The sequence below is a fragment of the Leucopleurus acutus genome (genome assembly GCF_964270905.1).
Source record: "Leucopleurus acutus genome assembly, chromosome: 10".
NCBI classification, from domain to species: domain Eukaryota; kingdom Metazoa; phylum Chordata; class Mammalia; order Artiodactyla; family Delphinidae; genus Leucopleurus; species Leucopleurus acutus.
Window position 1 is genome coordinate 15,379,053 of NC_139153.1, and position 26,556 is coordinate 15,405,608.

Genomic DNA, 26,556 nt, shown 5'->3' on the forward strand with positions numbered 1-26,556 from the left:
CTAGCAGAGAAGGTCCTATTCAATCGGATTGGATCAGTCAGAAATGGAAAACTTTATGTGTCTCATATCTTCATGGCTTATTGCCCCATGTGCCTGGAAACATCTTTTACATCCCATGTTTACTACAAGAAATGTTTCTCTATAACTGTAATTTTTCCCCCAATATCCTTGGTAAGAAAGAATAGTAAAACCCACTTTTAGTCTCGATAATTCCACAAGTGTGATTCTGGATAAGTCATGTATTGCTGTATTTGTACTCAGAGAGTTTTGAAATATATGATGGTACGTACCATAATATTAACACCTAAATATCAGATTCCATACAAAGTCTTTAACCTATGTGATCTCACTTAATTATTATAAAATCTTAAATATAATCTTCATTTTATTGATGTGGAAAGTGAGGCTCAGATAGAATTTGTTGCTGATCTAAATTATGACAGAGCTAATTATGAATGCTGGTGTTTGTAGTTCCAAAGACCACACTATTTTTACTATATCTTACTGACATCTTGCTCATTATGGAGGCTTGTCTTTTATTAAATTTCTGAATGTATACTGTAGAGTGGTGTCCTTGGATATCTATAGCAAAGAAAGTTAACTGACAGTGATTCTGTCTAATTTACAAACATAAATGGAATTCAAATGCATATGGCATTTGCAAGGTTAAAAGTCTCATAGGGGCTTCCCTATGACGCAGTGGTTGAGAGTCCGTTTGCCGATGCACGGGACACGGCTTTGTGCCCCGGTCTGGGAGGATCCCACATGCCGCGGAGCGGCTGGGCCCGTGGGCCATGGCCACTGAGCCTGCGCGTCCAGAGCCTGTGCTCCGCAGTGGGAGAGGCCACAACAGTGAGAGGCCCGCGTACCGCAAAAAAAAAAAAAAAAGTCTCACAGAAGATGATGTCTATACATGCTTCGTAATCTTAGAGTTCTTTCTGAATTGATTATGGGTTTGTGTGTGTGTGTGTGTGTGTGTGTGTGTGTGTGTGTGTGTTTAGGGAACCTGGGGGCTTCTGTGGAATAATCCTTGTTTCAAGCAAGATTTTTCTGATTCTAATTGCAAAATGATCTTGCTTTGGCAGGGCTCCTCAAATTTTCCTATGATCTCCCGTTCACATTGTTCCCCCAAAGAGATTTCATTTTAAAAAACTGGCTCAAAATAAATAGATGGCATTTGTTAACACTGATAGATTCATTTTCTTCTTTAATCAACATCAATTTTATTTTTATTTAAAGTTAAAAGAAAACAATATTTAAGTAGTGGAAGTAGTGAATAAAGCTTCCAAATCCTTTAATTATTAATGTCCCAATGGTCTTTTCTTTTGACTTGAAGTTGTACAACTATACAAAATCTATTTATGTATAATTGAAATGGTCGATTTTTAGTTTATTTTGTAATTAGATGACTTTTGATGTCACATATATATGCATACAGAGACACGAACATGCACTCATTACTGTGGAATCCAAATTAGGCAGATCTGTAGCTTTAACAGGGTAATTTTAAGCTATATTTATTGGTCTGAACTTTAGCAGACCAGATCTAAAAAATAGTTTTAAGATTAAGGAGATTCTCAATCATAAAAAGAGTCTCAGAACTAATCAGATTCTTACTGATATACCAAGAGAAATATGGTATATGACCCAAGAGAAATATTGGATTCACTGATTATGTTGCAATATGATCACTTTTTTGATTGTTTTAGCTGAAAGTTACACCGGGAAAATATTTTCAGAATCATTCAAAATGCTGGTATATCTGGAACTATATTCCTTTGAACATGTCTATTTTGTTTAGACATACAAGTAAGAACAGACAAAGTGTGATTCCACTCCCACGCTATCGTCCTTGGAAAGTTTCCTTTTAAATTCAACTGTCTATGAATGTGCAAAGAGGGTGAAAGTTTTTCTGTCATATTATGCTTAGAAACTTGTAAGACTTTCAGAACATAGCAAATTGAAAGAAAAGAGATTGAATTTAAGACAACATTAAAAATGAACTAGACACATTGGTACTTTCAACAAGGTTACTAGAAACCTTTCTTTCTAATAATAACCACAGAAATAAAGGAAAAGAAAAAATCTCTTAAGTGATACAGCTTTAATCTAAATGGAAAGACTGCAAAGCATGCAATTATAGGTGTGTAAAAAGTCAGGAAGTGAAAAAGCCAAAATAATGAGAGATTCTTTTAATATCTAGTGTCACAAAGTTGCAGTCCTGTCAGAAGTTTTGGTCTCAAGAGGAATCTTGGAAAGGAAAAAAAAAAGCCTCAGAAAATAATAACTAGAACTTGGCAAAGAAAGGTCCTTTATGAGAAATGCCTGCAGGGCAGAAATAATTGGAAGCAGAGGCTTCCTTTGCCTTGACAGGTGCCCCTTGGTTCCACCAGGAGTGGATCCCCTAAAACACCCAAAAACAGAGTAAAATAAAAAATTATCTGGGGATGATCTCAACATTGTATTTGGACAAACAGAGGAAAAAGTGAAGAGAGATATTAACTTAAGTGGACATTCAAACCATGTCCACCATGGGGCTAGAAGGCAATTATTGGGGTAGTGCAGGGCAAAAGATGCTTTAGCCTGAAGTATCCAGTGAGTATTTCCTCGGATGACTGGGATAACTGTTTTCATATCCCCATCCATTTTTTTGAGTGTTGAGCTGGTCTGAGAAACATTAGTGCTTAGCAGAAGGAAACTTCCCTCTTGGTGGCAGTGCAAACAGTGCCTTTGAGAGTTCATTTCATCTACCAGAAGGTTCAACACTCACAAGAGCATACTGGTGGAGAAAGAAGTATATCAACAACTACTCTTTCAGCACCAATGCCAGTTTAGCTGCCAAGATAGAACCAAAAATATGAGTCAAGTAAAACAAAAGGTTGAAAGCATTTAAAATTTATTTTAAAAATCTAGTATCAGAACTTAAATCCCTTATTATGTAGTGAAGCAGTTTAAGATTATCTATTTATCTATCTATCATCTGTCTATCCAAATGGCTGTTTTATGAACTTCTTCCCAGTAAGAAGCATTGCATATTTCTAAAAGATTTGGTTGATGGGAAGTGTTGAAGAAAGGAACTGAGGTTCATAATATTATAACATGGAAATATAAAAATATTTTGAAAACTAATATTTCCCTCTATTCACCTTAGAACTTTGCTATTATAAAAATACTTAATTTAGTAGAGTGATGCCTGAAGAATTTTATGTTTAGAATGGGTCAAAGGATAACATTTAAGATGGTTTGACTGTGACAGCATGGTTGAGCTTGAACCTATATTTCCCAGAATCCCCTTCATTGTATAGTTGCAGGTTGAATTTGGCGAAAAAATGAACTTGCATGAGATTTGGACAGTGTAAGTGAAGTAGTGACTAATACTTTCTGCAAGTTACCTTAGCCAGATGCAGTCCTTAGGTATCCTCTCTCTCATCTACTCTGTGTCGACTCTTCTTCCTGGTCTGTCACCAGAGGCTTGGCTGCATAACCACAGAGGAATCCCAACTTTCCATTGATCTCCTTCCCTTCCTTTCATCATGCTGTAGAGAAAAAGTACTAGATTAGGAAGCCTTCCATTCTTATCCAGGTTTTCCCATAGCTTCAAGACCTTGAACAATCACTTACTTACTCTGTGCCTCAGTTTCCTCAATTATATAATAAAGGTATTGGACTAGAGAAGCTCTCAGATCCTTTACAGGTCTAAACATTGATCTATGTCTCTGCTAGGCTTTTATTACCAGTTGCCTTGTACAGGAGGTGAATCGAGTGAATGATTTCATCACTTCCTCAGGTGTGCACGCATGCTTGACCCCACAAAGCCTGCTGCCTCCTGAAATCAATTTTGTGCTCCATGTTTTATTTCTGCTCTGATAGACAAAACTCTAGAAGCTCTACTTTGAAAAAACTTATTTTAGTGTCCTGAACTTTTTAAAAAATATATGAGAAAAACAAGTGTAAGTGGCTTGTTACCACTGGGGATGAAATAATTACATTATGGGCATAGGGAAGCATTGATGCAGCAGTTTTCTATATTTTTAGTTATTTTGAAACAAATATAAATTATGCCAAAGTTAAGAGTATATATTTAAAGTTGAAATAGTAAAAGAGAGTTGCAAGGCGAGATTTAAATGAGGACAGATTGGACTGGTTTATTGTTTGGAGTAAAATTGAGGTGTAAAAGTAAAAAGATTCCAGAATGTTCTTTTTTTAAACTTTATTTATTTATTTATTTATTTACCTTAGGCTGCGTTGGGTCTTCGTTGCTGCGCACAGGCTTTATCTAGTTACGGCGAGCGGGGGCTATTCTTTGTTGCGGTGCACAGGCTTCTGTTTGCGGAGGCTTCTCTTGTTGCAGAGCAGGGGCTCTAGAGCACAGGCTCAGTAGCTGTGGCGCACAGGCTTAATTGCTCTGCAGCATGTGGGATCTTCACAGACCAGGCCTCAAACCCATGTCTCCTGCATTGGCAGGTGGATTCTTAACCACTGCGCCACCAGGGAAGTCCTTCCAGAATGTTCTTAGTAGTCAGGAAAAAAAATTTTCAATTAGAAAGTCGTTAGTAAGAATGATTTAATTATTATAATAAAATGCTAACATAATCAAAAATACTTCTAAAGAGATCTTATGTGTTTTAATATGTAATGATTGAATAATATCAAGTTCAGTGTACACCTATTTTGATTTGCAGGCTAATAGCAAGTTCAGGTGACTGATCCTCAGTTCAGCTCAGAGCTTAGTACCATACTCTTTCATCTTCCTTTAATCATAATATTCAGCTTATCAATTACTTCAAATCACTTAGGGAATACTGAGTTATCTGATCATTCCTTTGTCCAATCATTTGATGGTTAATGTGGAAGTACTTACCACATGCTGGAAATGTGCAAGAGACTCAATGCATTTTCCCATTTAATCTTTATAGGAACTATGGTAGATTATATTATTACCTATTTTCTCCATATGAAGAAATTGAGGCTTAGAAACCTCAGGAATTGGCCAGAGAACACTTAGAAAGTCCCAAACAAGGGTTTGAAGGCCAATGTGCCTGATTGCAAAATCCATACTTCACATTTACAATATACTGGCTCTTAAGTATAATCCCATATGGTATACAGCTGTAACTCTATATATAAGTCTCCTGCTTATGGAAGTAGAAAATGAGTCCAGTGAAGTTAAATGACTTGTCCGTGGTTTACATAGTCAGGGGTACAACATGCTCAAAAGATCGGAGATGCTTGTGTCTAGATACAGACAGAATTCAATTCGGAGGGAGAATAGCAGTTGTATTCACTCAAGATCTCTTCTTTTAACCTGTATTATTTCAAGTCACTAGTCTCTTGCTGTTTTGTGTACACAGTCTAAAAAAGTTGCTAAATATAGAACTCTGATGTGAAGAATATTCCATCTGAAGTCAGAAAGATGAACCAGATAACCTTTCCTATTTTTTTCAAGACAGCCAAATAATCTTTATATTTTCCTAAGGTTATTGAATAATTCTAAGTAAAAGTTCATGATCATTTGTTTTTATTTCTATTTTATTTTATATTGATGCAAGCAGTCATTTTTTGTTATTTTCTTATGAATTAGGATGCTAAAACTTCTATTATATCTAAATATTTTTAGTGAGAATGCTTGAACAAATGGTTACATTGACAATTACCATTTTCTTTTTAAAAAGTGCAATAAACTACAGTATGATGATATATGCCTATGAAATTCCTAATTTTGTCTGTTTGACACAAAAAACTTTTCACGTTCAATCTACATTTGAACCCTTTGTGTTCAGTCGTAGCAAAGTATGGAAATCTAACAAACAAGATTAACTATATATTAAAATTACATTTTAAATTTAATCAGTTCATTTAATAAATGCAATTTCTTCTTTACCTCACTTTTCAACTATTAACACTAAATAGAATTTAAAATCAGAAAGTTTTCTTTATAGTATTAATATCAGAAAGCATCAATTGTTTACATTATTAGTACTCTACCTGTTTATCTCCACACATGCCAAACCATTCACTTTTTTATTGTTGCATAATAACCTTCATGTAACTCTTAAGCTCAGTTCAGCTGTGAGCTCTTTTGAGAAATTGTCTCTGATGCCTCCAAAATATTCTGCTGTGGTAGGCTGGTTAAAAAGCATGTCCCGAGCTCATCACCTCTTTCTATATCCAAGCCCTCTGCCATGTGACTTGATAGTGCTTTCCATCATGAGTAGAGTAGGTTTGTCTACCCTGTGAATCTAGGCTGGTTATGTGAATTGCTCTGTCAAATAGAATGCAGTGTACATGAAACTCTGCCGGTTCCAAGGCCCCATACACTACTGCATGCTCTCTTGATATGTTGCTATTACCATGAAAACAAGCTCTGGATAATCTGCTGGATAATGAAAGACACAAGGTTAGTCATTTATGTCAGATGACTGCCAGCTGAGTACCAGGCAAGACTGAGGTCCATCCTAGGACATCTAGCCCCCAGCTCACACACCAGCTGAGTACAGATGTGTGAGTGAGCCCTGCCAAGATGGGACAAGCCTGACCCAGATCATCAGAACCAACCAGTCTACTCATAAGTGTAAGAGCAATGATAAATGCATGTTTGTTTACTACTCTGTTTGGGGGGTGATTTCTTATCAATATTTTGATAGACCTTGTTGATGCCAAGCACTTATTCCTCTTCCGTCACAATTAACACTTCTTACATATGCCTTTAATCTCTAATCATTTCAGCTATACATATCTTGAATCCTTAAGTATTTTAAAGACCATAGAAGAGCTGTGTGTGGTTCTTGTTACCCATTTTTAAAATATAATTTTTAATACTCAACAAAGTACCTATATTAGTGGGAGGTTTCATAGAGTAAAGGAAAGAACTGTGGAATAAGCATCTGCTAAGCTAACTGCATGTACTACTTCTTTCCCATAAGTAACCTTTGGCAAGTCTCTTAACCTTTCTGTACTTTCTAATTTTAAGCCGAGTGTTAGCCACCACATCACACTTTAGAGAGAACAGCATCTTGATACTATCCTCCTACTTTGGTAATGAAGCCAGAAAACGTGCACTTTTAGTTTCCATTTTACAGCAGGGCCCAGATTTGAAAGCCTTACTCGCTCCAAATTCTATTGGACATCTCTATCACTTTGTACCACATTAGCATTTCAAATGGTCTCTTCTTCCAGTAGCTTTTGCCTTTGCCAATATATTGAACAGGATAAAATGTAAATTAACTGATTTTTTTGGTAAGGAATGTAAATAATATTAATATATTTCTTACAGAACTGGTCAAATGATATACTGAATTCTGTCTCCTCTCATGTTAAACATGTGCTTATATATCTGGATAATTTCATTCACCAGTTCCATCCAAAGGCTTAAAACCATTGTGGAGGTTAACTGAAAGAAACATAACATTTTGAGGATGTTTGAAATATGTATATATGACTATTAAAAGTACTGATATAAAGCAAGCAGAAAAATAAATCACCTGATAACTAGCTAATCAGTAACGATTATACTGGGTTTTGAGAGAAATTTGCAGGTGTCACAAATCTCATTATGCTTTTGCTTGGCTACGTTTAATTATAACTATTTGCAGATTGCAAATAATTATATACATATAGATGGACCTAAATAGCAGATTGCAGATACAAATGATGTATTTCATAAATAGTGAGCTATCAGTAGAACTACATTTTAAATATCTTGGTAAGAGAAGTACTTCTGTGCCCTAATATGAGCTATACAATTTTTTTAAAGCAAATGTTTGGCTCTCATAATCCTGGAGCACTTGTTTTCTGGAACACTGCACTTGGTTTGAAACCGGGGTAATTAGTCAGGATTGGCAAGGTTTCTGTGAATAAAGTACACGTTTGTGGTCATTTGGAATGCATAAGAATCTACCATTCAGTGGTAGCTCTTGTGTTTGTTCTTCAGGAAATTTGGAACTATAGATATACAAATGAGCTTATGAGAATCTTAGAAATCTGCGACTGATATCCCACCTTAACAATTATTAGGTTAGCTTGACGTCATCAGATTCAATTTGTAGAGCCCAGATACTTATAAAAATTGTATTTATTTCCTCACACTAAATAGATAGCTTTTCAAAGCTGTGTTGATCTGAAGAACACTGGCACAGTATAAATTTTCATTCATATTACTGATACTTAGGGCTTAGGCAACAGAAGTAACTAACCAACTAGTTTGCTTAGTGATTCTCATTGAACTTATCACTCTTGGTAGGCTGTGTCTAAGTCTTCAATTAAGTAAGGCTCTAATATGACTTTAAGATTACTTTCAGGTAGGGAATAAAGTCTAATTCATTTATATCCTACTGGATGTCACCCTTGGATCCATCAAGAAACCAAAGTATGCTTATTAAATTATTCTGGGTCTAGAAAAATATACACTAATTGAGATACAGGAATACCATATTTTACTGATATTAGGGTGTATAACTTTGACAATTTAACATCTCTAAAATAGAGCTGTATCACAATCAGAAGCATCTTAAAAGTAGAGTTGGCCAGATAACATTAATGAGGTAGTTGCTTGTGTACGTGCAAATTTTTATAATTTCTTTTTGGGTGACATCGCTGGATACGAGCAACCTTTTGACATGTAAATTATTAAACCACTTGAGAATCATTGGAGAAGTCTACCAATTCTAGATACTGTCTGAAAAACCTTCAATTGTCATCATCTGGTAAAGTCAGGAAAGCAATAAAACTTGCATCACTGGTGTCAGACCTTATAAGAGAATCCTGGAGAGAACAGTGAAGTCATCTTTTAAAAAATGTTCCTGCCCTCTCCTCTCCCCCAGGCCTTGGAAGACCTGGTGTACAGAAGACATCATGGTGTGGAAGAACACTGACACCAACAAATGCGAGTTGAAAAGTGATATAAAAGTTTTGGATTTTAATGTTAAGACATTTGAGAAACCTTAACTGTTTTTAAAGTTGTTTTCCTTTTCACATACACATAGGAGTTAACTTTTTTAAATGACCAAAAAGAAACCTCGAAATGATCTTATTTAATAAGTATAAGCACAGATTTTAGTAAGAAGAAGACATAACGAAACAATAAGAGGGCCTTGTGTCATAGTTGATTTGGCAGGAATTTTTCTTCTTTAGTTTTACAAAAAATAAGATGTCTAATGAGGTCAGCTTAGATTTAATAAGTAAGGTACTACTTATTTGAGAAATCACATTACTATTTACAGTTTAGGAATATGAGTTTGGTTTTAACCTGGTCATAAAATGGAGACTGAGGACCCAACCATGCTGTGATAAACCAAATGTGAGATTCTATGTAGAGAAAATTATTATTGGACATTGTAAAAATATTGCTTATGAGAGTAAAAGTCATCCCTATGTTTTATAAACTTTGAACTCGGAACTTTTTAAATAAAATATAACATGGCTTTTAAAATCAATAAAGAGATTTTTGTCTCCCTGGCCAATTCTCTGAAGGCATCACCTTATATATATATTTGGGGACCTTTATGAAGAATGTATGACTTTACTCTGAAACACTTTCTTAATTTGAGAGTCCTGCAGGTGCTAGGAAGAAAGACAGTTTTATTTGTGAATCCAGGACATCTTGGGTCTGTTTTATTTAATGTCTTCCTTTAGTTTATCCTCTTCTCTAGCATTTTATTAGAAGCAGCAAGAACCCAGGAGGCATCTTCCATATTCTGCCTAGAAATCTCCATAGATAAATTTTCCATTTCATTAGATACATTTTCTACTTGCTACTTTATCACAAGTAGTTTTGCAAAACTTTCTGCTAGTACATAGCAATAATTCCCTTTCTTTCAGTTTCAAATTTTCTTCCTTTTTCTGTAAGATCTCACTGACAGCCTCCTCAGAGGCCATCAGACTTCCACTAACTATTAAAAGCCCTTCCAACGTCCGTCTGTCTACCATCCATAGCCACTGGCAGTTTCTAAAGTTTTTGTTACCAAGGACCCTATTTATGGTACCAAAATCTGCTTCAGTTATTATAATTATTACAAAAATTCTCAAAACGTAGTGGCTTAAAAAAACAATATCATATAGTATCTCTCACAGTTTCTGTGGGTGAGGAATTTGGACAGGGTATAGTGGGAACAATTTGTATTAGTGCACAAGGTTTGGGGTCTCAGGTGGAAGAAGGGAAGACTGGGGACTGGAAAACTTTGAAAGTTTTTTTCTCACTTGACTGGAAGTGGATGCTGCCTGTTCAATGTGGACTTCAGTTTCTCCTCTTGTTATATTCTCCATGTGTCTGGTTTGGGAATTCCAGTAGCATTGTTGGGATCCAAAGGCAAAGTTCCAGAGAGAGATGGGTGGTGGGGGGAGAATGTCAGGCCAAAGAGGATCATGTTTATGACCTTACCATGAAAGTTTCATATTATCACGTCTGTCATGCTTATTTATCACAAGAGTTACAAAGCCCAGCCTCTTTAAGAGAAGAGAACATAGACCCTACCCCTACATGGGAGTGATGCTTGTACTATACGATGAGCACATTTGGAAAATGCAAACTGACTCCGTGGGGTTCTGTGGGTAAATTCTCAATTTTTGTTTTGTGAAACACATCTTTATTTCATCTTTATAATTGAACAGTATTTTTACTGAGTATTATCTAATTCTAGGTTGGGAGTTATTTTTTTGATAATATCATTCCAGTGTATTTTGTTTTTCATTGTTGCTTTGTAGAAGTCTGCTGTCATTCCAGCTTTGCTCCTTTGAAGGCATCCTGTTATTTTTTTCCCTTTTTTTTTCCTCCTAGATTTATTTATAATTTTATATTTGTTTTGTCATTTTGCTATAATATGACTAGGTGTTAGTTTTTATTTATATTGCTTGGTATTTGTTAGGCCTATTGATTCTGTGGATTCATGTCTTTTATTGTTTGGGGGCAACTATCAGTGATTGTCTCAGCAAATTTTACTTCTGCTGCATTCTCTTCCTTCTTTGATTCTACAACTCTTACATTAGAACTCCTCATTATATATATATTTTTTAATTTTTACAATTCTTTAAAAATATTTTTCCCCTTTGTTTTTATTCCAGACAATTTCTTTTTACATTTCTCTCAGCCTATTACTTCTTTTAACTGAGTTCCCTTCAGCCAAATCTAGTTTGTTGCTGAAACATCCATTAAGTTCTTAGTTTAGGTTATTTTGTTTTCCTTTGTAGAATTTTTTTCAATTAATTTTAAAATATGCTATATTGTATTTTATGGTTTCCTGATCACTGGAAATTTGCAAAATTGCCTGTTATTATTTTTTAAATAGACTACTTTTTAGAGAAGTTTTAGGTTCACAGCAAAATTGAAAAGAAAGTACAGAGATTTTCCAGATACTACCTCCCCCGGGCCCTGTTCCCGTACTCACATAGCCTCCCCATTATCATTCGCTGACCAGAGTGTTACATTTGTTACAATTGAATGTACATTGACACATAATTATCACCTAAAATCCATAGTTTACATTCGAATTCTTTCTTGGTGTTGTACATTCCATGAGTTGGACAAATGTATAATGACATGTATCCACCATTATTGTATCATATTGAGTAGTTTTACTACTAAGGAAACTAAGCAGACAGAGTCCTTGTCCTCATGGAAATTATATTCTACTTTGAATTTGTCAGATTTTGAATATAGGAAAAACTTGTTACTTTTGCTATTTATATCAATTCCACACTCTTTTGGCATAAAAAAAATTTCATTTTCCTTTAAGTGACTATTTTTATCCATTAAAAATATTTCTATTGGAACTATAAATTACGTGGCTCTTCTGTACCACTGCCCCATAGTGAAAGTGTTCTACGCTCATGGGAAGGGAAAATTAGAATAAATCAAAATATTAGTTATTTCAAAGTAACTTTAATCCCTGAGGAAAATATAGTGACCAATTATTTTTAAAATAATCAATACCTTGAATTTATCCCTTTAGATTGAATATTAAATTACATAATTTGTATATTCATAGAAAGACTATATTGTTCTTTCTTTGAAATGTGAATTTGATTTTTTATAGTAACTTTTTATAGAGATAAAAAATTAAATGACTCAGATACATTTAATATACCTACTCAATCTTTCTTTTTGTTATTTTGACAAATATATAGAATTTTCTAATTTTTCAATTAATTTCTCCATAGGAAAAATAAGTTTACAATAAAAGAAATAAACATCCAAATTCTCTGCTACTAGAGGCAATTGAAAATGCCTATTATAATTGCAAGTTCTTTGAATCAAACTGTGGTTTAACATCTGAGACTACATAATTAACTAAAAATAATACTATTTTTGCTCTGAAAAGGATGGTTGCAGCTATGCTCTTTGTGTCTCTATTCAAATTTATCCACTGAAGTTAAGATTATAAACTTACAGTACAAAAAGCATAATTTACATTTAAATAGTGCTTAACTTTTTGAAAAGCATTTTACAGTCATAATACTATTGGTACTTAACTAACTCTCACATAGGCAATGCTGGTGTTATATATGCCATTTTATGGATGGAGAAACTGAGGTTCAGGTAAGTTACTTCCCAAAGCTTACATAGTAGGTATTTGAGTTAGAATCACCAAGCTTCTGACTTCTAGTCTTGCCCTTTCTTACACTTTACTGAATATATTCTGCAGATCACCATGCTGAGGGATGCAATATTAAACATTTTTTAAAGGCTCTATGGCAAATAAATTTCAAAAATCCCAATTATTGCAGATTTACAATGTGTGTTAGCATATTAAAAAGCTCTGAGAAGACCATTGGCACTGTTTAACTTAGTGTAATCCAGCCTCTCTCACATTTATTTGTGCATGGAATTCCTTTTTCATGAGACACATATCCATAATCTGTGTAAATGTTTTCTGTAAAATATATTACACAAAGAGCAGTACTGTATTATATTCTACGGCTGGTCTTATCTTTTATCCGTTGTTTGTTTTTTGTAGACCAAAAGCACTTTATGGGATTATAAGAGGTGTGCTGTATAGTTTCTACCCTCAAATGGTTTTCAATTCTCCTAGGAAGCAGAATACTTCACTGATCTGAAACGTTTCACAAATTACATTATGTCATAATGAACAATAAATGATGTGGTTGCTGAGAAGATGGAGTGCAAGGGCAAAAAAAAGATGGATTAACAAGGGCAAAATTTTCTCAGGTATGTTTTCATGGATAAGTCTGTTATAAAAGATTACTGAACTGATATCTATTCTAATATACTGAACTGATATCTAATTCTAATTTCTCTGTGCGATACTGGATAATTCAGTTCAATTAACATTTCCAGATTTTTTTTTTAATTCTTCTAGAAACTTGTATTTATTTGACTAGATCATTACTTTTCAAACTGTACCTGACAAAATTCTTGAGAGAGCATGGCAGGGAAGAAGTTGGGAGAAATTTTGTGGCACCCAGTTCCCTTCTGATCTATCCCGAGAAGCTCCCCTGCTTCCATATTGGTATTCTTCACCAGATTTCAGGTGAACAGTGGATTCTCAGGATGAAATTAACTTTGAAACCAGTTCCTTTGGAAGACTAGCTCCTTCCTATTTTAACATTCTAAGAATCTCAATCTATGGAAAATTGAGAATGAAAGATCTAAACTATTTTAATTTTTACAATAAACTATTTTAATTTTTATAATATCTAATCAATCTGTACACAGTATTTACTTACTCGACTTTAAAAAATGTTTTTAAGAATAGTGTCATTAATTGATAACCAAAATTTCTTAAATGATCTGTTTAGAAAATATTGGGCACTCAGAATTTAAATCTTGATATCCATCATTATTTTGCAGTAATATGCAGTGATAACACAAAGCAAAATTGCAGAATATTCACTTATTGTTCAATATAATATCATATGCTGATTTAGAATGCAGTTTTTATATATTTTGATTTCTGGAATTACTGATCAATCACTTGCAGAAAGTTTGAACACTAAGGGGAAATTACTTCGACTATTCATAAAGATTAATTTAAAGTGCAGGATGAATTCTTCTCATGAATATGGATTTGTAACAGTGTCAGAAACAAAGGTACACTTGAGCTTTGGAAGAAGAGGGAAGGATCTCATTTTTCAAAAACTATTTAGATATCCAATAGTCCTTCTCTTGGGGTGACTTAAATTTCCCAGAAGGCAACATTTTGAGATGAAGCAAAATGTGTTCATTTTTTTCTACCTCAACAATGACACTGACTAAAAATATATCTAAATTGTGTTTCCTGAAATAAACGGACCTCCACCATCACCTTCTGTGGGATTTATCATACAGGTCAATAAAGTTAAGTGGAAATAGATTGCCTTTTGAAGATATATTAGTGGGCTTTTACCACATAATGGTTTCCTAATTACTTGCCTTAATGTACTTTCAAAAATTAAGCAATTTATTCCCTACCTCCTGAGTGACAAATATTGGGAATTTTTCATTCCTATGTCCAAGTTGTTTAGGATGAACCTTCAGTGAAGTGATGGAGTAGGGAAAATATACAAATTTACTGCTTAAAAATCCCTTTGTTAGAAAAAGTTGTTGAGTTTGTGAAGTACTATGCAGAATTTATATAGTCTGTAGATGTATAAAGCAACAACAATAATAATGGCAACTTTTAATTAGAAGGTCTCTTCTATATACATGGGGAAAAATTATTCTAGTGAGATAGCACATGCACCTTCTCCTTTTGATTTCACTGCTGTATAGATTTATCAATAGTTAATTGAAACCCATATTGGAATGGGTTTAATAGGTATGCAGTTAAACACAGCCTGACTTTATGCATGTCACCAGGTTTAAAATGATCTATTTCCATTTTACTCAGATAGCAAACTACATAACAGTCCATGAAATGGTACCCAGCAATAAAACCTACTATCTGATCTGGGCATTTTGATGCAATTCACTTAATTTGGCTGAGCTTCAGATGCTTAATCTACAGGAGAGCTTATGTCAGAAAACCCAAGTAAGTGAAAGCACTGCAGATAGATATGACTGATATGTAAGTAAAAGAATTCTTACCCTTGTGAGACTTTACTCCTTGATTATGGCACTCTTATGGTAAAGCAACAACATCTTTTTAAAAATGTAAGTACAGCATACTAAAAGGGACATAAATGGGGAAATGCGAGGGAGAAAGAATGAGAGAGAAAGTATGTGTGTGTGGGGGGAGGGCAGGGTAAGGAGTATTTCAATGAAGAGCTCGGTATCCCCAAGTAATTTAAATTCAAAATTGAATGTGTTACCATTTTAAAGCAATTATACTCCAATAAAGATGTTAAAAAAAAAGATAAATCTACATGGCGAAAGAAAACTTAAAAAAAAAATTGAATGTGTTTATACCTGTGGCCCTATCATTACCTTACTTCTGTAAAATAGCATGAAACTCTCTAAAACACTAGTCTCTCCTATTGCTCTTTTCTAAGTTTCAATCTGATACAATTTTTAAAGAAAGTGAATACTCAATCAGACACCCTCAGTAGATGAAACAAAATGCAAACCTTTATCTTTTGTGTTTCCCTTCATAGTTTAGCAGTTCTCAAGCTTAAAGCCTTCAGTGGCCATTACAGCAAAGAATACCTCAATCAAGTGCTACAGTGTGTTAAGGCATCTTAATAATAATGATGAAATAGACTCCCTTAAAGTGGGTATTTGTTATTCATTTAAGAGCTTAAATCTACAGTTAAAAAAGAACACAATTTTCTCTGACTGTCAGCCCACTGACGAGTGTGGAGGAGTAAGTACAATGTGCCTGGTGAGAGTATCTGTTGCTCAAAACCATTTTCATTCTTCATTCTCCAGTTAAACAAATATTTATTGAATGTCCAAGAAGTGCTGGGCTATGCTAAGTGCTAAGATAAAAGAGTGATTGAGAAGGTCTTGAACCATGGAGGAGACAGACATGTATCTTTACAATTACAAGGCCTTTAATAAATGTGTATAGAAGATAACCTCAAATAAGTGATAGACACTTTGGTTTAGGGTGTTAAGATGGTGGGGAGATCCAGGGACAATTTTATACTGAAGGACGGACTTGTTGTTCTATTCTATTTCTCTCTCTCCAGTGGCACTGAGATCCCACATTAGTTAAAGAGCACACTATATTACACATAATGCTTTTTCAAACATTGTGCTCCAAATAAATAATACTATCTTCAGGTGATTCCCCCACTCTTTTACATTGTATAAGGGAAGAGTACATCTCTTTTTTTCTCCTCTCAAGCTCTGCATGATTTTGTGAGGTAGACTGTTGTGTCAAGTGGTCAGATTTTAGGAAATGAATTTGCTACACAGTTTTTGTTGTTTCTTTGTTTTTTCTCTCACAATGATGATCAATTGTTAAAACACGTTTTATTTTGTTTTTTTCTGTTTTTTTGTCTGTAAAATAAAAACAGATACTAGCAAAGTCGCTGGTCAGAAGCAAAAGTTTTAGAGCCAGGGTTTGAGATTAAATTTGAGAATTAGCTCTGATATTTATTGGTTATATGACCTAAGGAGAATGACTTAGTTCTTTGTGCCCCAGTTTACATCTTTAAAATGGACTAATAACACCCTCCTCTTTGGATTGGGGTGAGGAGTAAATGAGCTAACACAGGCAAAGTACTAAGAATAGTACTTAGCACATACTAAATGCAACATAAATGTAAGCTATTATAATCCATACACATAAATCAGTGTGGGTGGGGCTGAGGTCAAAAAGATTATTAATCAAAAAATGAAATAACTAAAATCTATGTTGTTAAAAAATAATATTTATTTGACTGAAGTAATTTTTCCTATTCATGTAACATTCAATAAATATTTGAGTTCTTTACTATTGGTAGTGGGGATATACAAAAATATACAAAGTTAAAAATGGGCAAAAATTGTGCCCTCCTAGAACCTAAATTCAAGACACTGAAGTTGCATAAGAAGGAGATTAGATTAACTGACATTTCAAATCCCATCATAACCCATGATTTTAAGAAAATGTTCCAGGAATTTGTTTTTCAATGAAATAAGCCTTTACTGTGTGGCATGCTTTGTCCTCAGCACTTTTCCTACGTACTTTTTTTCTTTGTGATGGAGCTGTAAGGGAAGTATTGTTATCAGCATTTTACCAATGAGAAAACCATGACTGGGAAAGTTAGGAAAGTTAACCAGGATGGAACAGTACTCAGTAGTAAAACTAAAATGCAAATTTAGGAGATCTGATTCCAAGGGCACATGCTCTTTACCGATAACTAGTATTGTCTCATTTTAAAATTCAGTGTGTCAGGATTACAGAAAAAAAAATGAAAACAACACCCTTTCAATATTTCACTCCGTACAAAAAATGTATTGAACTATTTTGTTTTGTTAGAAAGATAAAACTTGTGAGCACTTGTTTCTTTTTGGTACTGAGCATATGGATGCTTCTTGTATGAATCTTTATAATTTTATCTGTTTTTTGAAAGGTACACATAGAGGATCAGGTCAATTTTTATGCATTTACTATGTGCCAGGCACTGTTCTATGCTCTTTATGTGTATTACTCATTTTTTTTTTTTTTTTTTTTTTTTTTTTTGCTGTACGTGGGCCTCTCACTGTTGTGGCCTCTCCCGTTGCGGAGCACAGGCTCCGGACACGCAGGCTCAGCGGCCATGGCTCACGGGCCCAGCTGCTCCACGGCATGTGGGATCTTCCCGGACCGGGGCACGAACCCGTGTCCCCTGCATCGGCAGGCGGACTCTCAACCACTGCGCCACCAGGGAAGCCCCGTGTATTACTCATTTAATCCACACAACTATCTTGTGTGAGAGATGCTATTATTAAATCACAAATTTTAAAGATGAGGAAACAGTAAGACAGAGAGATTGAATAAGTGATAGAGTTAATATTCAGATCCTGGCAGTAAGCTTCCAGAGCGTGTGTTTTCCCTAAAGCTATCTGCTGCTCTCATTTCAAATAACAAAATGTAACACTTATGAAACATTTATAACGTGAAAGCACTGTTGCCTTTATTTTACATTAATTAACTGGTTTAATTCTATCTACAACCTTATAAGGTTGTAGTATAATAGAAACTTGTATATTTTTCCTTTAAAGTTAGAAAATGTGAACTACACAGAGATTTAGTAATTTGCTTAAGTCCACACATCTAAAATGAATATCATCATCAACAATAATAATTACCTTTGAGTATTCAAATGTGTCGAGCGTAGTGATACCATTTCTTTTTAATTGTTTTACTAGTTCATCTGATTAACTCTGCCAGGCAAGTACTAGTCGTATTTTACGTATAAGATAATTGAGGCTCAAAAAACTTAGGTAAATCACCCAAGCCACAAAGAAAGTAAACGTCTAAGCCAATATTTGAACCAGTGTCTTTCTGACTTCAGAGGGCAGGGTCTCATCTAAAGGTGCAGATAGAGATATTTCAAGCAGTTTCATACTTACTCTGTGAAAAAGATAAGAACCATTAAGGAGTGTCTTAGGAATAAAATATGATTTTTTTGACATGTTTTGCATTCAGTACTTCACCAAACCCATCCCCCTAATTTTTCAGAGAAGGTGAAAAAATTGGGTCAAGGTTGAATACCATTCTTAGTTTTGCCTTTTGAATATACTATGTAGTTCATCTCCTGAGTGTATAACTCTCTCCATAATTTACTTATAGACTGAGATAAAAGTTCCATTACATTCTGACTGATTACTCAGGTTTTTTCATTAGGTGAAGTTAAAAGCCCAGAATCTTTATCTAAAGACCATCTTACGGGAATTGTGCTGACATGATACTTTGATTTCTGGTTGGCACTATAGGGTGAATTTTCATTACTTAGCAATTCCTTACAAATATTGCTCAGGTTATGTTAGTGTGAACCGTAAGTCCCCTGAAAGGATCTGATAAGATAAAATGGCTGTTTTCCGACTATTTCCATTTCAATCTCACACATAAGCGATAGAGTTCTGTATAATACCTATCTGGGGCCATAAAGACCTCTGATGTCAGCTCTTTCCATTTCCCACTAGACCAATGTGATAGGTAAGAATGTGTACTGTCTCCTTTGTTGTCCTTTTTGAGTTAAGTTTTAACTTGTCACTACTTGTATTGCTAAGTACAACAATGAATTATTCACCTAGAAATGAAATCTGAAAGTAGAACTTCATTATCTGCAGATGATGTATATATGTGTGTATATATATATATATATATATATATATATATATATATTTTTTTTTTTTTAATGGGCAGGTCCAGCTAAGAATTCTCTTACACTTCAGAGAGAACTATTTCAAAAACAGATCAGCTGGGGAAAAAAGAAAAGTCCTTCAATAACCCAATCTTCATTTAACTGATTGTAGGACAAAGTCAGACTTCAACATGGTGCTAAAAGAGACCTTAAGAATTAGCTAAAAGTATCATAACCAAATAATGGCTCACATTTACACTGTTCTCTTAAAATATAATACATTTGAGTAATGTTGTTATGTGGGTGAAAGCTATCATGAGAATATAAATGTCCAGTTATGTGGGAAAATAGAGTTGGATTTCAGGGCATATGAACTGTTTTATGTTGTATCTAACATGTATATTGACTCACTGCACTATACAACTTAGTTCTTCTACATGGATTTACTTCAAAGCTTATAAAAATATATTTGTAGATTACTAACTATCTAATCATAATAAAGTATATAAGAATATCTGAATGATAAAGGAATAATAACACTGTTCCTGATGCTAATTGTGGTAACTTATATTTACTGAGTTCTTAGTATATTCAGTCTTCAACTGAGCAAAATACCTCATTTAACACTCAAGACAATGAGTTTTGTATGTACACATAGGATATGTATTATTTTTTATTATCTCAATTATATAGCTAGAGTAATTGGTATTTAAAGAGAGAAATTTTCATGCAACTCATATGAGGCAGAGGTGTGATTCAAATCCAGCTATGTCTAACTCAAGAGACAATGATTTTAACTCAACTTAAATTACAGACAGCTATTAAAAATAAGACAGAAGCACATGCCTATTCATAAATCATGTTACTTTTTGTGGTTTCTCCTCTCATGGAAAAAGATTTCCTACAATTGTTTACCTTTATGAACACATGGTAGTTTCTCTCCATTCCCCAAGTTTGCTCTCACTGTACTTGTTAGTTTTCTTTTTTCTTCTCATAGGAAGTACATTCACATTATACTCTATTTCCACTTCTGGTCATAATTTAATAACTGTTAAGAAACTAGCCCTTCCAACAGATAAAACTTTATAATTTGACAAATATATGAAGCCGATGCTTTCAGGAGTGGACAGCAGGCAGCACAAGACTGTGATGACTGAGAAAAGGAAAACTCGCAATGTGGGCATTACATTAATCCAGTTCTATGCCTGAGTGTAATTTCATGACCACATTTCAGAGAGCTGTAATCCGAGCATAGCTTGGGTGTCCAACTGAGCTGAAGAAGCAGTCAAGAGAGTTTAGGCAGCTAATGTGGTGAAAATCTAAAGGACAGAACAACAGAGAGGAGGGCTCTGAGCAGAATGGGGGCTTCACAGTTCCTATGAGGCGTCTCCAGGTTAGGACTGGGCTATGCAAATACAGGACCAGACCTCCCAAAATGTACCAGATAATGTGAAGAGTGAAAGGGTACTCTAAGTAGACTTTGACAAGTTAAAGATATATATTGCTCCCCGTAGAGAACCAATTAAAAAATAAAAGGAGAAATAGCTACAAAGTCAATAAGGAAAATAAAATGGTATGCTAAGTTAAATAATAATTTTTAAAAAGCAAGAAAAGTACAAAAGAGAAACAAAACACTGAAAGGACAAATGGCAAGCAAATATATTGATCTCTTAAACCAAAGAAATCAATAATTATATTAAATGTAAATATACTAAACAGTTCCAATTAATAAGCAGAAATTTGGTAGACAATGACAATAAAGCAGATCCAATTAAGTCTTTTCTACAAGACATGATTTTAACATATAAAATATAGACAGATTGGGAATAAAAGAAGGAAAAAAGATAGCATACAAAGAGTAAGTAAAAAAGTTGAGATAGCTATAGTAATATCAGAAAATGTACATTTCATGACCAAAAGTATTACAAGAGATAATGAGGAGCAATACCTTGCAAGAGAAGCAATTTACCAGGAAGACATAACAATTGTAACTATGTATATATCTAATAATAGAGTATTAATATGTATGACTCAAAAACTGTCAGAGAAGAAAAATAGACAAATACACAATTATGGTCTGATTGTTAACATCCCTTTCTCAGTAACTGACTGGACAAGCAGACAAATATGTATATAGAAGATTTCAACACAAGCAACTCAGTTGACTTAATTGGCATGTAACTGTGACATATAGCATTTAACTCTAGAGTATAACCATGACAGATCACACACTGGGCTATAAAATGTCTCAATAAATGTCAAAAGTTTGAAATCTCACAGAGTACATGATCTGAACAAAGCATAATTAAATTTCAAATCAATAATAATAACATGAAAAATCCCTTATATATTTGGAAATTAAATTGCACATTTCTAAATAATCCAAGCTCAATAAAGAGATTACAAGGGAAATAAAATATTTTAAGGAATAAAAATCAAAACTATGTGTCAAAATACACAAATACCAAAATGTCAAAAATATCACTAATAAATACAGTCACATTCTGAGGTACTGGGGGTTAAAACATGAATTTTTTGGGTGGGGGGCACAATTCAGCCAATACTACAGACTTTATGTTATATGAATGAAGCTGGACACAGAGAGGTCTATACTGCATGATTTCATTTATATTGAATTCTTAATAAGCATAAATAATCTATAAAGATAGCAATTGGATTAGTATTGTTTGGTGTGTGAGGTGGTGATAGTCATGTGTATTGACTGCAGTGGAACCCAAGAGAACTTTGGGAAGATGGGAATGTCTCATATCTTAATGTTTTTTCCATAAATGTACATATCTATCAAAAATGATGGACCTGTGTGATTTTATTTTATATAAATTGTACTTCAGTATATTTGACCTCAAAAAAAGATACTCAAATTTTAGTTCAGTAAACATTTAGTACTGTGCTAATCTTTAGGGATAAGACTATTCTCCAAAATTTATTGTCACCCTTTGTTAGACCTGTGCTAACTTTAAGCTGATTTGATAGTTATTTTTATCATTCCCATATTACAAATAAAGAAATAGAGGCTTAGACAGTGCACAATGCACAGTGAGGAAAGTGTTGATAACACCATGGAAGTGTAATTTAGTCTCTGTGCTTATAACCTATAGTTGTTTCAAGGAATTCTAAATTGAGTGGGTAATTCCCTTACCACTTGCTCCCTAAATGGATTTGGGAAGATCGCCTTGAATTTGCATTTTTTTTTTTATTTATAAATTGGAAATAATAGCTATGGAGTCTCTTTCAGAGCATGTTAAAAGCCTAAAGTATTTTCTCAAAAATATGCAGCTTTGCTATAGTTAAATATGGCATTTTTAAACTATGAACTTGAAATTGGATGCAAGTAATTCAATTAAATATTCTTGAATTTACTCTTTTCAAATCGGGAGTAATGAGGAAAGTTTTGGCACCCGAAACTTGGAAATTATTTAATATTTTCATGATTATTTGTACGAAAATGCTGTTAATTTTGCCTACTTCCTCAAACTATTTTTGTAATAAAGGGCAGAATAAAATGTATAATTGGTGCTTGTTTTAAAGGCAAAAATCACACCTAGCAAAATTTCAAGAAGCTAGCATATGTGCACAGAAAATAGAAAATACATAAAACCACAAAATCTAGGGAATGAATAGTGCTCTAAAGACAACTTAAAAATAATACCGAATACAGGGCATATTTTGGGATTGAAAACAATTCTTATGTTGACTGCCAAACACCAAACATATAGAATTTTTTTCTCTTATAGTTCATATATATAAATCATGTTTGTGTGTGGGATGAGAAGCTCTACTCAAATAAAAGGAGGAAAAAAATATATATATATATATTTTTTTTTGCGGTACGCGGGCCTCTCACCGCTGTGGCCTCTCCCGTCGCAGAGCACAGGCTCCGGACGCGCAGGCCCAGCAGCCATGGTTCACGGGCCCGGCCAATCCGCGGCACGTGGGATCCTCCCGGACCGGGGCATGAACCCGCGTCCCCCGCATCGGCAGGCGGACTCCCAAGCACTGCGCCACCAGGGAAACCCGAAAAATATAATTTTTGATGATAAAATATCGACTACAATTATTTAACATAGTAGATATTCTAAAGAGTTTTTACCGATAAATCCTTTCAATTTCATCCAAGACTTCTTTTTTTAACTTATTTATTTTATTTATTTATTTTTGGCTGTGTTGGGTTTCCGTTGCTGCGCTGTGGCTTTCTCTAGCTGCAGCAAGTGGGGGCTACTCTTCGTTGCGGTGCACAGGCCTCTCATTGTGGTGGCTTCTCTTGTTGTGGAGCACGGGCTCTAGGCACGTGGGCTCAGTAGTTGTGGCTCGTGGACTCTAGAGCGCAGGCTTAGTAGTTGTGGCGCTCAGGCTTAGTAGTTGTGGCGCACAGGCTTAGTTGCTCCATGGCATGTGGGATCACCCTGGATCAGGGATCAAACCCGTGTCCCCTGCATTGGCAGGTGGATTCTTAACCACTGCGCCACCAGGGAAGCCCCTATCCAAGACTTTAATGTGTAGCTTTTGTTAAGTAAGGTAGTGGTGTGTTTATTTTATGAACACATTTCATAATTTACATATATTTTATGCATGTGTTTATATGTAAATATATATGAATACATAGCTGAATGTATATAAATATTATTTCCATGTAACAAATATTTCTTAGTGAAAAATTCAGGTTCTTAAAACAGGAGCAGAACCAAGATCTACAAAATTAACAATTTTTTTTCCTGCAATAATATGATTGAGCATCTTGCCTTGCTGTTCTTCCAAGCCACATATTATGTACATGTACATTGACATTACAAATGATCTCAAGAAAAAATATTTTATCTTAAAAATGTAGAAAAATATTATCCTGTCTGTATCCATGCAAATTAATTACTGAAGGTAGTTCTGCCCCAACACATAAAATCATTTAAAACAACCACCACACAAATAATCTTTTTAAAAACTCAGATGTAATTTTTTCCTGTCTCTGAAGTTAGTACATGTGGCTACTGACAGTGATGGTGAAAACCAAATATATTATGAGTTTTCTTTATTATTATTTTGTAGTGGATTTTAAAAGGATTAGCAAAGAGTTCAACCTGTTGCTAGAAAGAAAACTATGGAAATTTTTATTCAAAAAAAGAGAGTAAAAAGGGAATGCTATTTTTTTTATTGCAGTTAAGCTTCTCATTAGCCACTCACTTTTACTCATTTTTGAAAGAACGAAAAATGAGTAGCATTACTCAATATTGTTCTTTTTCATCAGGAATGATAATGCTTTGTATAATTTCTGCTTCATGCCTGAGTAGTGATAATCATGCATTACATGTTTTTTTACTAATCAAAAGAAAGCTATGTCTCTATAACATTCTTCAACATCTGTTTAAGATGGAATATTTTCCTTTGACAGGTAACCTTATATTAGATTTTTCTGAATGCGCCCTTTGGAAAGCATGTCCTGCTGGTGCTCACAACTCCCTTTGGATCTTTCTTTTAATGCACATCACAGCAAGTAATACCACACACCTGTTGCTTTTTTGTGTCTCCTTTTTGTAAATTTAATTCCACAAACCAATTAATGTCTGTGTCCAACATGGAGTTACTGGGGGAAGGGAGGAGCTCCATAAAGCATCTGGCCCATTGCCAATTTACAGTTATGACAAGTTATGACATCAGTTTGTGTGACTGTAAGAATAACCAAAAAGGCAGGTGTGCAATATACCCAGTAATGCACAGGTTTCAAGTGTTCAGAACTAAATATCTCCAGTCCCAGAATGGTATCAAGAGTGTGAATCACTCTTAGACCAATCAAAGAAAAGAGCCATTCACATTAACATGGTTTTACAGGTTACAAACATCTAGAAGGCATGACAACCTTCAGAAACTCCCATGCCACTGCTGAGGCACTTTGGCCCCAGTGATTACATAACTAGTTTTATTAGATGACTTGATTTGACCATTCTTTTAGTTAGTGTCCTCTCTTGCTATGCCGCATTCTTGCTACTCTGTTCAGTGCCTTTAATAAAGAGTGGAAAGACACCTGAGAATATATTCAGACTATTGTACTTTATAGATGAAAGAACAGACATCCAGTTTTTACAATATGAAATATATATCTCTATATCTCTTTCATGAAAATACCTCAGCCATTCTTTTATTTCAGAATTATTGCTATAACTATGGGTTGGTGAACAAAATTGAGATGTTCAGTCATTTGCCACAGGAACAACCTTTGGTTATGCTTTTGCAAATTGTATGAAAATAACAACAAAAAACAATAAAACTCTATGAAAGAGTAATTTAATACATTAACATTTCAGAGTTAATAGTTTATTTAGCTTGTACTTTTATTCTCAAAACTGCAGCCTTGAAGAATTTTCTTGACATGCTATTTAAAAAAAAAAAAGAAAAAAGATTACAGAAATCACTAGTGTCATCTGTTGGTGAAACTGAAAATTACAAGATATCTTAGAATTAGATTTCTTTAAAAAAAACTGTCTATCATCCTTATAAGATCCACTGAGGAAGCATCTGTGGGATTTTGAGGCTAATAAAACCCTTTTGTGCTTCATTTTATCATTTCTCATTAAAAAAAATTGTGCTATTTTAGATCATAGATGAACAATAGCAAAACTGTTTTTGCAAAATGAGTTAGAAATGTGAGGCTGTTTTAGATAAATGGATACATATTTATGTAGCAAACATGGATGCTATTGTAGAATAAAATAACAGTAACTCCTATCTCCCTTTCTATTACTAGCTGTACTGATACAGTGGGGCTGCTTTGAACTTGGGTAAAGTATTGCCCAATAACATTAAGAATCATAAGTTTGGAGTGTGGGAGGAGGAAAGAAGCTTATTCAGTAATTTCTTTCAAATGAGTCTTAATTCCTATTACCCCAAACCATCTACATCTTATCACTTCCTTTCTTCCAAAAGTTTATAAATGAGTGAAATGGCAGTGATTTAAAAATACAATAAACAATCAAGCCCCCAAGGAAACAAAGCCAATTCTTCTTATAGTTTCAAAAAGAGAACAAGAAGGGAAGAGAAGAGAAGGGGAAGGGAGGAGTGGGGAAGGAGGTACACCCAGAACTGGCTCCTTGTGATGTGCCAGCGGAATTACATCCTTGCCATCACTCGAAGTGGTCCAACCAGTATCATTGGTAATTAGTAGGGATTTTGTTAAAAATGTAGAATTTCAAGCACCATTGAAATCTAATGAATAAGAGTTGACATTTTAATAATATCCCCAAGTAATTTATGAGAATGTTAATGTTTGGAAATCATGGATCACACCACTTGGCTTGTTTAAGTCTCACAATGCCATTAGGTACATACTTTTATCCCCATTTTACTGATCAAGAAATAGATCCTCAGAGAATTCCTCTTTACTTTCCCATGTGTTTCAAATAC